This window comes from Equus asinus, chromosome 24 (assembly GCF_041296235.1).
Source record: "Equus asinus isolate D_3611 breed Donkey chromosome 24, EquAss-T2T_v2, whole genome shotgun sequence".
Taxonomy (NCBI): Eukaryota; Metazoa; Chordata; class Mammalia; order Perissodactyla; family Equidae; genus Equus; species Equus asinus.
In genome coordinates this window covers 14,793,058-14,809,588 of record NC_091813.1, presented here as the reverse complement: position 1 = coordinate 14,809,588, position 16,531 = coordinate 14,793,058, and the positions used below count along the sequence as shown (strand labels likewise).

At 38.7% G+C, this 16,531-nt stretch overlaps 1 long non-coding RNA gene across 1 annotated transcript in view; it reads right to left on the bottom strand.

Annotated features, from left to right (window-relative positions):
• Nucleotides 1-235: 235 nt before the first annotated feature.
• Nucleotides 236-16,531, bottom strand: part of LOC139041818 (uncharacterized) — a 116,071-nt gene continuing 99,775 nt past the window's right edge. Inside the window, exons 2-3 of the long non-coding RNA XR_011497789.1 lie at nucleotides 6,104-6,204; nucleotides 236-430 (exon numbers count right to left, since the gene is read on the bottom strand). This is a non-coding gene — a long non-coding RNA (uncharacterized lncRNA). The remainder of the gene's footprint in view (nucleotides 431-6,103; nucleotides 6,205-16,531) is intronic.

Here is a 16,531-nt window from a genome sequence, read left to right as displayed (position 1 = left end):
GTGAATGAAAATATCACGTTTTAACTAAGATGTGAAACCTGAGGAGACTGGATGCAGGGAGATGAAGTTGCAGTGATCCCCAAAAGAGATGCAACTTCAGGAGCAACTGGTCTAAACAGACAACAGCAGTGGAGATGGAAGAAACAGAATGTGTATGAGAGACCATGTAAAAGAATTGCCAGAAACTGTTAACTGATTCGACGCAAAGGGAAAGGAGAAATAAACGAGACAAAAATGTTTTAAGCAAATAAGGGAAGTTTTACTACCACATACTTCAAAGAATTTTTATCTTCTTTCATTGTAGAAAAACATCATGAATTACAGTCCATATTTTGTTGGGTCTTTTTCACACCTAAAAGTATCTATGTTGTACATGTTAGACACGATGCCAAGATGGTGCACATCAGAAACTCTGCATCTCCATATTTATCTAAAAAGAATAAAATTATATATTGTATGTTAAGTTTTTTATCTCTGTTTCCTCTTATACCATTTTTCCATATGTATGCAAATACTAATATCATTGTCTTGTAAATCTTTCAATTTTGTCACACAAAAAAATTCATCTTTTACAAAGTTCTTTAATTATGAAGACCAATAAACCAGTCTTGAATGACTCAACCTTATAGTACTCCCTTCTGTTGGACTGAAATCAATTTTCCAAGACCTTATCAAGCCTAGTTAGAGAGTTTATTAGAGTCCATTCACTTAACTATTTCAAGGCTAAGTTAAGATGCATCATTTTTATTTTACAGTAAGCTCTATTTAACTGTTTGTCATTTAAAATTTCCATGCTACCAGACTTCCAAACATGAGCCCAGGCTTCTTTGTGTCTTAAGTGGGTGGTCACTGGTCATGCTTTGGAACCCAAGAAGATGAGTATGAGTCAGGCTGAGTCTGCCCTGAGCAAAATTTGGAAGACAGAACATCTTCTATTACTTTGTTTTATTCTGATTAATTTCATTTTGAGGAATCCCCCACATAAAAAATTGACCTCACTTCCCCAGACTCCTAGACTCCTTATCTCGCTCTGTATCCTGCTCCCAGCTTTGCCTTCCCCACGTTTGCTCTGCTGCTGCATGCTATCCTGTCTGAACTTCTCTCTCTTCAAAATGAACCAGCTCCTCACACTCTTGTTAGGTAACAAGTTAGATAATGGGCAGGCGTTAATGGTCGACAATATCTTATTGAACATTACAATTGAGAACAGTTTTATTGCATCCTTAAATAAAAATTACCAATACAAAAATGCATGGCAAAGGTATATTTTTCATCTCTCAGTTTAAAACATGTCCCTTTTAAAGTCCTTTAAATAACGGAGTGTTATCTGATTGTCTATTTAACCAATATCAGTGGTTAGCAATAATATTTGTTTTATGGAGGATTTCCAAGTTCAATAATGCCATATAAGAGGGATAAAGAAAAGAAAGAGAAGGAAATAAGTACGTTTCACTAAAGGGCAGAAGAAAGTTTACATATGAGATCATACCTGGAATGGTTTGTAGACTGAAGACAGTGGGCTGAAGAAAGATGACTCCAGAGAAGTAAAGTAAAAAAGCAAAGACAAAGGAAGTTAAATAAATGAGAAAAGAAGAAAATGCCTAAGAGCTGTAGATTGATGATTTCTAACACAGAACTCTCTAATTGTATAATGGATGAAATTTCAACAGTAGAAATGCATCTTTATTTAAATGATGAAATTAATTAGATATTGATTAGACATTAAATTTTCTAAAACAGTAAATCATTTGGTGTTACAAACCTCATTTGATGACAGAAAAATGAAGCTGACCTTCAAGAAAATTTATTTTGTCCATGACATTAGAAGTTGCCCCTCTGAATCATCTCTATCTCAACCAATAGGAGATACATATTCCGACTTCTTTCCTTGATTTTTATTAATAATTCATTCTTCTGAGTTCTTCTGATGAAACAGTGCCCATATTAGAAAACAGATGAGCGTAGAGTGCAAATTTTTTTGTGTTCCTTAACAATACATGGATGTTAATTGAAATTTTCTAAATTATCTACTACAAATAATAAGTATTCAAAACTTTTCTCCAATAAGCCAAAAACTATGTAATCAGTAATGTACTTGAACCTGACTTATAATGCCAATATTTCTACAGAATAAACACATAAGAATTACATTCATAGTTTGAAATTGATATTCTTCAAGTCTCTGCCACTGTGATCAGTGTCTACGTGATTCAAACTAGTGGTGGAGGCCTCAGGAAAGAAATCCAGTAGAGAGGATGCAGGCTCTGTGTTCCCTGAAAAACTGACAAAAGACGCCAGTGCTTGAGAAAGGTGCAAAGAAACGTCTGTGGAAAGGAAGTAAGTTAGCACATCCTCACAGCGCCCCTGCTGCCCTCCAGTCCTCGGGAAATGGATGACCATTTTAAGTCTTAAAGTTTTTGCCCTCACCTTGTAACAATGGAAACACCAAATGGGGGCAAAAGAGACTTGTGCTTTTGGTTGTTGCTTTTTCTTTTTAATTTGACCCAATAAAGGACATAAAATCACCAAAGTTTCAGCTGCACATTAACATAGGCTCTGCTAACCCACACAGGACTAAAAGGATTCAACCATATTTTGGAAAGCATCATTTTCACCTTATTATCTTCATGGAGGGGCAAGAGCTCAGGAATAAAGTTGGTCTTAAAAAGGAGTGTGCAGAATGAAAACTTAGAGAAAAGTGGAAAACAGTACTGGAAATAAAAAAGAGAATTAAATAAGATGGAAGAAAAAACTCTTAAACGTGACAGCAAAGGCAGAGTTCACAATGAAAGACTGGCGTATTTAAAAACATAAAAATTTTTATGGCAAGAAAATATTTTAAAACACTTTTAAACAAAGATAAAGGGAAATGACAGATTTGGTAAAAAGTTTTGCAACATATGTGATAAACAGTTAATATGCTTTGTTGTATACTTAATATGCCTTACAATATATTGTTAATATGCTTTACCTTTATAGTTTAATCGCATGTTATATCACATACATATATATTTGATCAATATAATTAAGACAAATATCCCAATAAAAAAAGGACAGAAAGCAGAAACAGATGCATAAAAAAGTGTCAATGGCTGATAAATAACAAGATGTTCAACATTATCATTAATCAAATAAATGTAAACTTTAATAATAACCCATCATATTTTACTTTTCAAATTGGCAGATTTAAAGATTTTTCATGTCTATTGCTGGCAAAAGCATAAGGAGAAAAGAGATTCCCCCAGTGTGGCTGGGACTAGCCGCTGGCTTAGGCTTTCTGAAAGTAACTGTGGCAATTTATCAAAAGTTTAAATGCACATCTAATCTTTGACCCAGCAATTTCACTTCTTTATTTCATTAGTCACGTAAATACACAAGAGTACATGTACAATTTTGTTCATCATAGCTGAAAATTGGAAAAAGCCCAAATACTCAATAATAGGAGATGAATTAGTTAATATTCATAGGACAAGCCAATATTTTTTTAAAATAAAAGCTTATAGTAGATAATTTTCCTGATATATTTATATGTATTGGAAAAAAATCAAAGAATATTAACCAAAATGTCAACAGTAAGAATTTTCTAATTGTTTCAGCGTCTGCAATTGGGACACCATCAAAAGCCCTCTCCGTCATTTCAGAAAATGGAAGAATTTTCCCTTTCAGCTTAAATATCAAATGAGTGCTTTGCTGTTGCTTAATCTAACTTATTGACTTTATTATCACAGAAAAAACAAAATCCTCTCATCTTTTCTGAGCAGCATTTTTATAAAATAATTGTTTTGAATTGTAAACTTTTATTAACCAGAATGGTTAGAACATGCATTCTTGACAGTTGACCAACTAATCCAGATGTTCTAACATTGGTCCATGAAGGCACATATGCACAATTTTATGAGAAAACACAATTTTCAGACTCTCAAAAGAGTCCAAGACTGCAAAAAAAACTGTTAATAGCAAATTGACCTAAAGCCTGAGGGAAGCAGAATGTAGCAAGAGCGCCACATCCTTCCCAGCAGTGCCAGGAGGGCAGCGGCACCTGAAGCGATGCCCTGGACCCACGGTCAGCACCAGAATATCACCACAAGCTCCCACGTGAGTGACTTACACCGCACCTGAGGATCACAAGGGACTTCAGAAACAGGAAATATCACCCTTTTCCATAGACAATTTGGGAATGCGGCAGGTAATTGATCTGTGGCATGCAAAAATATGTAATGTTAAAAATTTGCAATCGTTTACAACACACGCATGCACACACACCTTCCAAGGAGAAAGTGTTTTGAGCTTTCTCAGTGAACCACTGGACCTTTAGGGGCCAGGTGGGTATAACCGATGGAAAGGAGAGTGAGGTTATCTGAAGGGCTTGTTCAAACATAGGTTGCTAGGTCCTACCCTACAGTTTCTTATTCAGTAGGTCTGGGTTGGGGCCTCATAATTTGCCAGTTCCCAATATTATTGATGCTGCTGGTCCAGAGTGCAAACTTAGAGAACCAGTAGACTAGAGCTAGAATTCTTTTCATAAGGAATAGGTGAAAGAGAAGCAGAGAAAGTAAGAAGGATGTGAAAACTCATATAGAGAAATGGAGGCTGGAAAAAGGAAAAAAACTAGAAAAAGAAATGGGAGTAGCCTTGACAAATGCCCTTGGGATGAAAGAAATTTCAAGATGTCTTCCTTTGTCCTGTGCCATATAGGCCCCTGTCACCAGCCCCTGAAGAAAATCTACGCTTAACGTCTACATTCTTCTTCAAACCATTTGTAGCCAGATGTGTGTCTTTATGAACTTCTTTCTTTTATCCAACACTGACTTACTGAGCCTACCACCTGTGCCAAGCACTACTCAAGGCCCTGGGGTAAAACAGAGACCAAAACCCAGTGAACTTGAGGCTCACATTCTAATGAAGGGAGGCAGATCATAAACAAACAGGCTGGATGGTGTCAAGTGCTTAAAGAAAAATGAACCAGAGTAAGAGGAGAGACAGCAGTGGGAAGCAGGAGAGACAATGTGGGATTCAAGACAGGATGGTAAGGGAGGGACTTGCTAATAAAATAGCATTTTAGCAGAGATCTGAGAAATGTGAGAGGGAAAACCATGTGGATATCTGGGGGAACTGCATTTCTGGCAGACAAAATGGGAGTTGCAAATATTCTGAAATGGAAGCATGCCTGGGTGTTTGAGGACATCTGTGAGGCCCATAGGGCTGTAGCAGAGAGATGTGAGGGTAATAAGAGATAACACTGGAAAGTAGCAGAGAGACAATAACACAAAGCCAATTAGGCCTTGGTAAGGACTCTGAGTTTTACCCAGCAAGAACTGGAAAACCACAGCAGGTTTTAAGCAGAATGACTATCTGAATTCTTTTCCTTTTTGGAAGGATCACTTTAGCTGACATGTGGGAAAGAGACTGCATTGGATCAAGGGCAGAAGCAAGATTCTAGCTTGGAAGCACTGCAATAATCCACATAAGGGTGTGGTGGCTTTCACTGGGGCCATAGCAGAGGAGGTGGTGAGAAGAGATTGGATTCTGAATATGTATCAAAGAGTGTGCCATGAGGATTTTCTCATAAATTGGATGTGAGATATGAAAGAAAGGAATCAAGGGGTGACTTGAAGGGTTTGTGCCTGAGCAACTGGAAGATTAGAGTTGTCATACATGGAGGGGATGGGGCAACTGTGGAAGTAGCAAGTTTGGGCAGAGAAGAGAAGGTTATCCGTGTGGTGTTCAGGGGAAAGGTCAAGATGAGTGGTCAGCAAACAGTTGACTTTAAAGCCAGAGACTAGATGAACTTACCCAGGGAGTAAAGTAAGTAAAGAAAAGAAATGATCCCAGGACTCAACCCTCGGAGTCCCTCTGATGGTTAAGGGTGGCAAAGATGAGGAAGATCCAGCAAATGAGGCTGAGAAAGAGCAGTTGGTGAGAGAAAAAAACTGGAGAGAAAAGGCTCCCCAGGAGCCCAATTAAGAAAGTGTTTCAAGGAAAGAGTGAACAGCTCTGTCCAACGCTTCCAACAGAAGGGTGAGACACAGAATGAGGACCAACCTCTGGACGTGCCTATTTGTAATTAGGCAAAAAATGCTAAAATTACTTTTAAAGTACTTGCCTGATAGTCTACTTGGAGACTAGGATCTTAAACTTCTAAATCCATCTTGATGATTCTATTCCGTTCATCACTCTTCTCCAGGCATGATGTTCTGGCATGAGCTAAATTTTTCAAGGAAAGAAATAATGCTTTTAGAAATTTATCAGTTTCAAATTATGATTCTAATTGGGGCAAAAAAGTCATTAAAATCAATAGCTGACAAAATTGCAATCACTATTTTTGAATAACATGAATACAAGTAAAACTATAAATAAGAGTGTTTTTGAAAAAAAATTAACCGTAAAGTCCATTTTTCTTAACAAGATCATTTATCATTTTTATCTATCACTATAAATTTATATGAAAACTGAGCAAATGGAAGATTGACTGAAGAAGGCGGTATATATAAAATTAGAAGAATACATTCCTAAAATTTTAAATTCATGAAAAATCATTTCCCTACATATTTCTTTAAATAAGTCACAGAACATAAATTTCACAAATGAGACACTTATTTATTCTTATCTATTCATAAGAAATTTGAGGGTTAACTATTTATTTGGTATTCTTAAAAATATTTTTGTACTAATTTTTTAAAATGCTACTACTACATATTTTGAAACTTTTAGAGTCTTCCCCAAAGGAAGTCTCTTGCATGCATCACTGATTTTTTCTGCTCCCTGTCCAATGGATGAAGGAGAATTAACCTCCTTTGTTTATTAATTAGGATTCTTTTGGCTGCAAATGGCAGAAAACTCAATCACAAATAAGTTAAGTAAAAAGATAAATTTTGTCTCCCCCTTAACTGATCAGGCCTCCTTTCATAACACCAACAACCCCCATTGCTCAGGGTGTCCCAGCTCCCCACCACCACCAACAGCTTTCCTTTCCAAGACTGACCACAGGTGATGAGCTAGGGAAGGAGTGGGGAGAGGGAGTTCTAGACACCAGGGAGAGTCTCTGGGAACGGGATGCTCCCCAGGGCAGAGTCCCCCTTCCTCAGCTCCCAGGTGGTTCTTCTCCACTCCTACCCCTCCCAGGTTTTTTCCACATTACTTCCTCTCCTGTGAGTAGTTTCCTTGGCTTTTCCCTCTTCTCCAGCCCAAGTTTCTGAGAACTTAAAGAACCTCTGAATCTCCCAGCCTGACATTTCAGCCACTAGCCTTTCTCCATGAATTTCCTAGTCTTTGGGGCTGCTTCAGATGCAGGTGACTGCTGTCTAGAGATAGGGACTGGAGAAGGAGGAGTTGTCAGAGTACTGTGGAAGAAGGAAATATTGGAGACACAGATTAATATCATGGGGTGTTATCCAGCCACAATTTTTGTTGTTATTCTTTTTGTTGTTGTTATTCCAACTGATATTAAATTAACATTAGCATCTCCAAAACTCACACTTCCAAAAACATATGTAGAGTTGAATTTTTATTTTCCAGGGCAAAAAAAAGGAAGAGGTAAGTTTACATCTTCACCTCGGGAGAAATATCTTCAACCCAACACAATCCTTTCAACAGGACATTTATTATCTTTAAAGCAACCAATTTCTCATTGAATAAATTATTTTATACCCCTTGAGCGAAAAATGATGCAGTCATTAAAAGGATGAGATAGGTCTCCATGTGCTGCTATGAAATGATCTTGAAGACATTGTTAAATTTAGAAAAGCAAATTATAAAATGGTTTAATCCCATTTGTGTATATGTGTTTTTTAAATAATGCTATTTAACTTTTTTAACATGCTTTTAAATTATGCACTGATGCACACACAGGAAAGTTTTCTGGAGGCATACATTAGAAACTGTTAGAAGGCGTTGCCTCTGGTGAGGGGGTACCATGGGTTAAGGGTCAAAAATCATTTTTAACTGGATATACTTTTTTATTGTTTTATTTTTTCCAAGTGTACATCATTTCATAATATGAAAATAAGCAAAATTCAATTCTTTACTCAACTATATTTTGAAGGTGTATGTTCCTTCAAAGCATATACAAGTTATATCAACAAGGCATACAGATTTATGCTTATAAAAAGAAAGAAAAATGTGGCTCAGGCATGGGATCCTAATTCGAACTTCTGTCCTTAAACTGCCTCTGTTCTCTGCAGGGTCCCTGAGGCGTACATATCCACAGAGGCCAATGGCCATCAAGTCAACACTTCATTGCCCTGGGTCTGTGGCCCTGTCTGTTAAGCCATGGTGGACCACCTGGAGACTCCTTATGCCTAAGTTAGGTAAGCCTATGTAACTCAGAATCAAAACCCAAAAAATAGCCTCTTTTTCCCCTTTCCCTCCCACGCCTTCAACCAAATAGGAGGTCCTCCCAATCCAAAGCAAAGAAGGATGATACAGAACACACCAAGAAGAAAAATAGTCAAGGCAACAGGGCATTTGCCCAGGCCCAGAGCAGTGAGAGCTGGTCTGCAAGTCCGAGCCCAGATTACTCTTGGGAAACAGGCTGTTCACTGGCTGGCCATCAGCAGGAGGTTCCCAAGAGAGTTGGATCTCAGGACAAAAGCAGACCACACCCAGTACTGAAACCCTAGTCACCATCATTGACCCTGTGCAGGGACCTCCATTCTGGGGTGGGCTCAAAAGCATTGTCCTGAGCCATCCTTGGGCAAAGAATAAGCAAGACAATCTACTCCTGCTAGGAGCCAACCCCAAGTTTACTTTGTACAGAATACTTCTTCAAGATCCAGCTGTTTGCATGGAGACACCATCTAGTTGGTGAAGTCACTTTTAAAAATGTATTTTCAAATGGTCACCAATGTATGTACCTTGATTACTTGTGTCTTCTTTCATTTTTGAACTAAATTAATTAAATTTGGATAGTACTCTAGAGGGGGACAGGCGGATGGTGCTCCAGAGGGGGACGGGCGGATGGTGCTCCAGAGGGGGACGGGCGGACGGTGCTCCAGAGGGGGAAGGGCGGAGAGTGCTCCAGAGGGGGACAGGCCATTTCAGTCTGGCAGAGACATGAACGCTGAGAAGCCAACTGAAAAAGCATCAAATCAAATGGAACTCTGAAGACTCCGTTGAAATAACAACAACATCATCTTTAAGCATTTTTCCACACAAGATAGCACTTTAATGCCCATCCCCCAACGTATTCTCACCACAGAAAAACACACAACCAAAGCAGAGTCAGAGGTCCAGGCTGTGGCAGATGTTTCAAATGTTCCTTGGGCTAATATTTGAAATACTGGTCATAGGTATTTATTCATTAACATCTTTAGCAATCAAAGATTCCAGAATTTCAAACAGTTCCTAGAACATAGTAGGCCAGCAACGAATGTTTGTGAAATGAAGGAATGAACACTCAAAAGTTAAGAAGTCTGAAACTAAAAGAAATTTTTTCTATTCTACAAACTGTTTATTAACATTTTTATTCAATTATCCCAATCTTTTATTGTATCCCCTCTAATTATACTGTGGTTTTGACCATTTCCAGAACTAAAAATTTCAAGACCCAAACCTGCCCGTGTGTTCTTCTAAATAAAGTGTTATTGGAACATAGTCATACCCATTCTTTATGTATAATCTATGGCTGCCCTTGCTCTACAGCTGGAAAGTTGAGTAGCTGCAATAGACATCAAGATTATACAACTGCTAAAATCTAAAATATTCACTCTCTGGCCCTTGACAGAAGACATTTTCTGACCCCTAATTTAGACTAGTGTTTCAGAAAGAATTCTGGTGGCAACAGGGAAAAGGTTGCACAGAGGGCAAGGAGACTACTTACGAGGTTCATCACTTGTGAATGTTTTCAGCATTGTCAGTCAATGAAAGTTGGGGTAAGAAAAGACTTCTTTGAGCATGAAAATTTGCATTCTTACCAAACACTGCCAGTACCTTGTAAAATGTAGGGCAAAAGAACTCTGAATCACTACTTATAAATTACCTTCCCAAATTCCACAGTCTTTTGCCTACCAGAAGAATTAAAATGTCATCAAAATGGCTATCTTTCATATAATTTCATTAAAAATCCCAAACTTCTTTCAAGTACTTAAAATCAGCCTATTTAATTGTTTAATCCCCACCAAGTGCAGAAACTGGGAGCACAAATTATGTATACATGACACAGCTCCTTGTCCTTGAAGAATTCAAAGTGTATTTGACTAAATCATAGAAGCATATCCCCAATTTCCAAATAAAGTAGTAACAGTGGCCTAAGAATTAAGGAAATTACGATAACTTCTTACTTTGGAGGAATAACAATATCAATTAACCAACTGTATCTTCTCTTTCAACCCAAATTGTGAGACAAAAAAATATCTATATCAGTATGTCCCAATCTATTTCATGAGACTATGGTTTCATTTCAAAAAAGTATGTAAAAGTTCATTTACCTCCAAAGAATCACAAAGTACTTTAGAAGTGAAGAACTCTGAGAAGTCCAGAATGTTAGGAAAAAAAATTCTGCTTGGTTGTCTCCCAAAGTCAGTTGGCCATTAACACCTATCAACATCCCATAATTTCCCATAACTTGAGAAATAGTAATTACATAATTTCAAGCAGAAAAATTTAAATTTAACAGTTATCTAAACTGAGGTAGATGTTTGCCTCTTTTGGTGTTTGATACATTGTAGCAGCTCAAATACCCACTTAACTGCCTGAAATTTTTACTGTTTGAAGTTGTGTAGGCCCAACTGTAATTGTACCACCTTCAAAAAGAAAGCAGCATTTGCCTATGTTTAAAAAAGCAAATGACCATATGCCAAACAAGCTGGGTTAAGTACAACCAAGTTTAAAGAATTGCTCAAATGTGACTGTGACTTTTTTTAGGAATCTATTTACAAACGCTGCTCTCTGTATCATATTTCATTTTTTAAACCACCAAGTAGCTTCTACTATCTGCCAGTCATATGAACATTTTTAAGTAAACGTTTTATTTATTTTTATTTATTTATTTATTTATGAACATTTTTAAGTAAACATTTTATTGACAGATACCATATCATCAGAAAAGTATACAAATTGTAAAGTGTACAGGTGAATGATCACAAAATGAGCACTCTTTCAGAAGACCCGTGGAATGTGAACAATGGTATCTCCATTAACAGGTGAAGCAATTAAAGTTTAACGATATTACTTGATTTGGGCACACAGCTGATGAGTAGAGGGCACAGGAATGTGGAACAGACCACATCACTCTAGTCCCCTGGGGTTACTTGGTAAAATACTACTGGCTCAACCCTGCCAGACAAGGAAGTACAAAAGACCATAAATGGCTTATACATTTGCTGGTTCGATTCTGACTTGTATTTTGCTTCTTTGTGCTATGCCAAATCTGAAAGTGATCTGAACTCCTGAATCTCTGATCCTTCCAGGCTTCACCTTCCAGACCTGCTGCTCCCCTGACCCTGCCTCATGTCCTGGCTGCCTGACCTCCATCTTGTTCTTGGCCATATTAAACTACTGACTCCCCAGCCTTCATTTCCTGGCTCTCAAATCACTGGCTTAATTCAGCTGCTGACAGCTGTGTGGCTTCTCCCAGACCCCTGCCAGCCCAGCCCAGTGCTGCTGCTGCCCACACAACTGCATCACAGACACTCCCAGGGGAGGGGTTGACATTTTTCACTGAAACTATCTCAATCATTCACAATGTTTGCCAATCAGGCAACTGTTGTGCTGCCGGCCTGCAGGGCCCCTCCAGGATTAAGCAACACATTATGTTGACTAGGAGAGAGGGATCACGTGCCAGTTCTAACTTAGTCATGTCATCAACGACTATTTTCAGAACAACCTATTCAATTTGCTTAATTTAAGACTAAATTCAGATGTATGAGGGGGGATCCTTGTGGGGTTTTCCTCTCTGCCTTCTCTTTTGAATCCTCAACTGTCTTTAACTAATTAAATGTGTTGACGTCCTCAGCTTGGCTTCTGAAGCTCCTTGCATTTCTTAAAGGGAAGTGAACTGGGCAGATCTCTTGGTGTCCATAATCTATAGAGCCATGGAAGTCCTATGTTCTCGCACCATTTGAATGTTCTTAACCCTAACAGTGAGAGTCAAAGCAAAACGTACCCAAGGTCCTGGGCCCTGTCAAGACCGCTCACTTCTGAGAAAAGGCTCACACTGACCTCTACACTACCGGCGAGCCCCTGGAGGGTGCCACTGCAGCACAAGGACTGGTGGTTACTAGTAAAACCGCTGTCATTGTCTTGGTCCAGTGTAGTTTCCAGTAGCTGTGTGAGATGAACCCATAATCCAATGACCATTATTAGGCACATTCAGAATAATCGCTACAACTTAAAACAAAAGATATTCTAACCAGAATAGAAAATATACCTTTTATATTAAACACAGAGAAAAGATAAAGAGATATTAACAATAAAGAGGTTTGGTAAGAGGAGAGTTCACCACAGGAAAATCGTGATAAACAGACATTAAACTTATTTGTCTAGAATTGTTCGATGGTTTATGAACCATTACGTCATGTTGCAAATTGATTGTTTCATGCTTATTGCCATTGGTGACATGATACCGTCTCCACAGTGTATTTGCTCATGGCTCCAAGTGTCTCAGCTCTTAGAATGAGACTCCCAACTAAGGGACATCCAACTACATGCTGGCTATTTGCTGAGCCCTCACTTTGTAGACAGTGTGCCAGGTGCAGTACATTATTTTCCTCACAGCAACTCTTATTTATAAATATTTTTAAAAACTGAGACACAAAGAGGTTAAGCAACTTACCCATGCTCACACCCGCTCCCTATGTTTGCTCACACAGGGAGAGCAAAAGGAAGTGGAGAAGAAGGAAGATGAAAAGGACACATAAGGAGGAAACTGTAAAGGCCATCATGATCAGTGGGGCAAGGGCAGGACCCTTCGGCTCTGCACGCAGGCTGTGGGAGGGACAGTCAAGACACAATGCATAAGATAAGATAACATAGGACATACAAATCAAAAAGGACAGGTACCAAACTGGATGGAATATATTGTTGTCTTTTGTGGATCAGGATATAAGAATATTTTAGGCTGTTTTTTACTGTATTTTCTGGATTTTTCTGTAATGGGCATGTAAGGCTTTAAAGAATTTTTAAAATGGAAAGAATTTTCATTAAAAAAAAAAGATTACTTGTCCCACTCCCTTGTTATTACAACCCAGGCCAGTGATGAGAGATACATTTTAAGAGGAAATGCTTTTTCCATCTTCTTAGATAACTCAAAAGGTCCAGTATTTATCCTTAGAGCAAAGGCAGATTTATCAAACCAAATGTTTTAAATACTTATTTAAACCACTAGGACTCATTTGTTCCCTAAGACCATGTGTTAGATTTATTGGTTTGAAATCTCCCCACAACCACAGTAACAAGTAAATACTCTGAGAATATGCTTTCTTGTCTGAATTTTTTATTTCAAGCTAAACTTCTGAGTGCTTTTAGTTAATTACAATCAGCAGCTCCCCATAAATCTTGAGAGCAGAGCTGAACTGCCAAGAAAGTGCCAGCTTCCTGGGTTTTATTTGACGTCCTGTATTATTCAAAAGGAATTTGTTTATAAGAGGGAAGTTCCAAACCATCAGAGGCAACAGACAAAGGCCCTCCCTGCATAGCTGAGTCTATCAGTTATCAATTCGTGGATCATCTGGAAAACTCCTTTGAAGATCCTCAGGCATCACAAATTTCATTCAGTTCTGCTTTGCTATTTGCACCAGAAATCACAGTCTCAGGAATGGAAAATGAAGAAAATGTTCTCTGGACTGCTCAAAACACATAAGCAACTGGATCCGTGAGGCGAGACTACAATAACAGGAGCCACCTTTTTGTGATGATTTGAGCATTCCATCTCTGGTTTAAGTTTATACATTATATAATCACCACAGCCCAGCATCATTGATTTAGAAGATGTTAAATAACATGAAACCATGACAACCAGCAGCTTTGTGTGAGAACAAAATCCCCAAAGAGACTGTAAATGATCATATCACTATTTACATCCTAAGCCATCTGGAGTAGAATTTGTCATCAATTGTTCACTAAACTGTATAATATATTTTACAACGTGGTGTCTAATTCTGACTAACTGGGGAATTCAAGCTCCTTTCAAATGAAGCTAAGCATTTGTGATTTGGATCCATTAGGGATGGTTTCAACATACTCCAGGGAGAATGTTTTCAGAAACATTCATGATGCGTGCCTCACTGGGTGAAACCTGGATGTGAAATCCTCTCTGGTATCAGGGATAGCCCCTGTGGGAGGTAAGAGTGGCCCAGGTCTCTACAAGCCTCTCCCTAGAGGTCTGTGGTAATGGGGGGTAGAGTCATATCCAAATGTCAGACTTCCACCCACTGATAACCTGATATTTTCCTCTCAGGAGAAAGAAAAAACCTTTTGATTATCAACAGAAAACAAAGGGTTTTTATTCTCATCGTTTATTCAATCGTAATTTGAAGTTATCAATTCAGTATATATTATAAAACAATTTTTTAAATTATAGAATTCATTGAATCTACTCACCCTTCTAGGATAAAAAGGAGCCTTCAAATTGTATGTGACTTCCTGAAAGACCTTCCTCCCACTACAAATGAGGATTCTACCTGCTGGTTTTGTTGTCAGCACCCTGAGTAGATTCCGACACCTAGTGGCCCTGTATACATCACAGTGGAACCCTTCCTGCCCTTTTTGCATCGTCCTCTCATCTTCCAGCACTATATCAGATGATGTTCCACTGCTATTCACAGGGTTTTCATGGCCAATTTTTTTGGAAGTGGGTGGCCAGGTCCTTCTTCCTAGTCTGTCTATTCTGGAAGCTCCGCTGAAAACTGTCCATCATGGGTAACCCTGCTGGTATTTGAAATACCAGTCACATAGCTTTGAGAATCATAGCAACATGCAGCTGCCACAGTATAACAATCAACAGATGAGTGGTGTGGTTCCTTGACCAGGACATAAACCCAGGCCATGGGGGTGAGAGTGCAAATCTTAACTACTAGCCCACCAGGGCTGGCTACCTACTAGCTAGTGCCTATTAAAAAAAATTTTTATAATCTCTCAGGATCTGGTTTAAAATAGCCAGCCTTTACTGATTGTAGAATGGTAGACTTGTTGTCCACTTCTTTCCTTCACCTCTTCGTCAGTCCAGATTATAGCTAGTCTCTTTCTTAAAGCCAGTTTAAATCCTTTGTCCTCCCGGAGCCATAGAGTGAAAGTTCCACCTCTATAACCTTCAGTGGCACTCCTGAACGTGCCACCCCTCCCATCCCCAACCTCCAAACATGTACTCTGGAACTTCGCCAAGGTCTTCACCCTATATTTTCTCCTCAGCCTTCACCTCCCTGCCTGCTGCACTTCACTGCTTTGTCCACTAAATCCATTGTTTCAATCGCTCTTTTGCATTATCCACAACCCTCATAACCTGCTGCCCTAACCTCACAGCAAAGTTTCAACCTTGGGTAACACAACTGGCCACTTTCACTGCATTCACACCCAGGCCACTGAGTGCTTCCAGACAGGGGCACTTTTTCCCATTCACACCAAACTATTTATAATTCCTTGTCACATTCTTTCAGGCATCTATAATTTTCTACATATTATTATTCCTACCTGAGATCTATTTCTCTTCCTCTGTTCTTTGCTAATCCTACTGGTAGGTCAAGACTTGTTCAGGAGTATAACCTCTGAGAAGCAGCTCCTGGCTTTGTTCTAGCCTATGTTAACAGAACTACCAAATGCTTTTAAAGTACACATTCCCAGACGTTATCTATATTTATGGCATCAGACTATCTGGAAGTGAGATGCAGAAGTCTGTATTTGTCAGAGCTTCCTTGGGTCATTTGGATAATCAACAAGATTTGATTATACTTGCCTAGAATGCATTCTATAGCACCTAGAACAAAACAGTTGCTCAATAGATATTTTATAGCAGGACAAAAGGGAAAAGGTGATGAGGGAATATGGTTTCTAAAAGGATTTCCAAAGATCTCCACCCCCAGTGTAATCCCCTCTCCTCATGTGTGGGGTGGACCTGGTGACTTGCTTCTAATGACTACAGTGAGACAAAAGAGATAATATGGCACTTCTGAGATTAGGATTGTTGATAAATCAACAATATACATTAAATAAGGTGTCTTTAAACAAAAACACACAAAAACAAGGTTACATATAGATCAAGTGATGAAAATATGACCACAGGCTCACAAGGACCCTGACTGTATTTCCCCTAGGAGCCATGATTCAGTATTGGCTAATTCTGCAGTGACTTTATGGAACAGGACTATCACAAATAACAAGAACCAACTGTACTAGAAAACTTGATCAAAACATTCATCCATTTGTTTATTACAATATCACTTAAATGGGAGATGGTAAGATCTCAGTGTCTTTGTAGGAGAAGGTATGAACGTGAGGATGGGGAAGTGAGTGTGAACTATTCTTTCTATACACTGATGTGAAGGGAAGATAAGAATGGTAGGATGGTAGCCAAAAGGAAAATGAGAGCCAAGACTTACCTCTA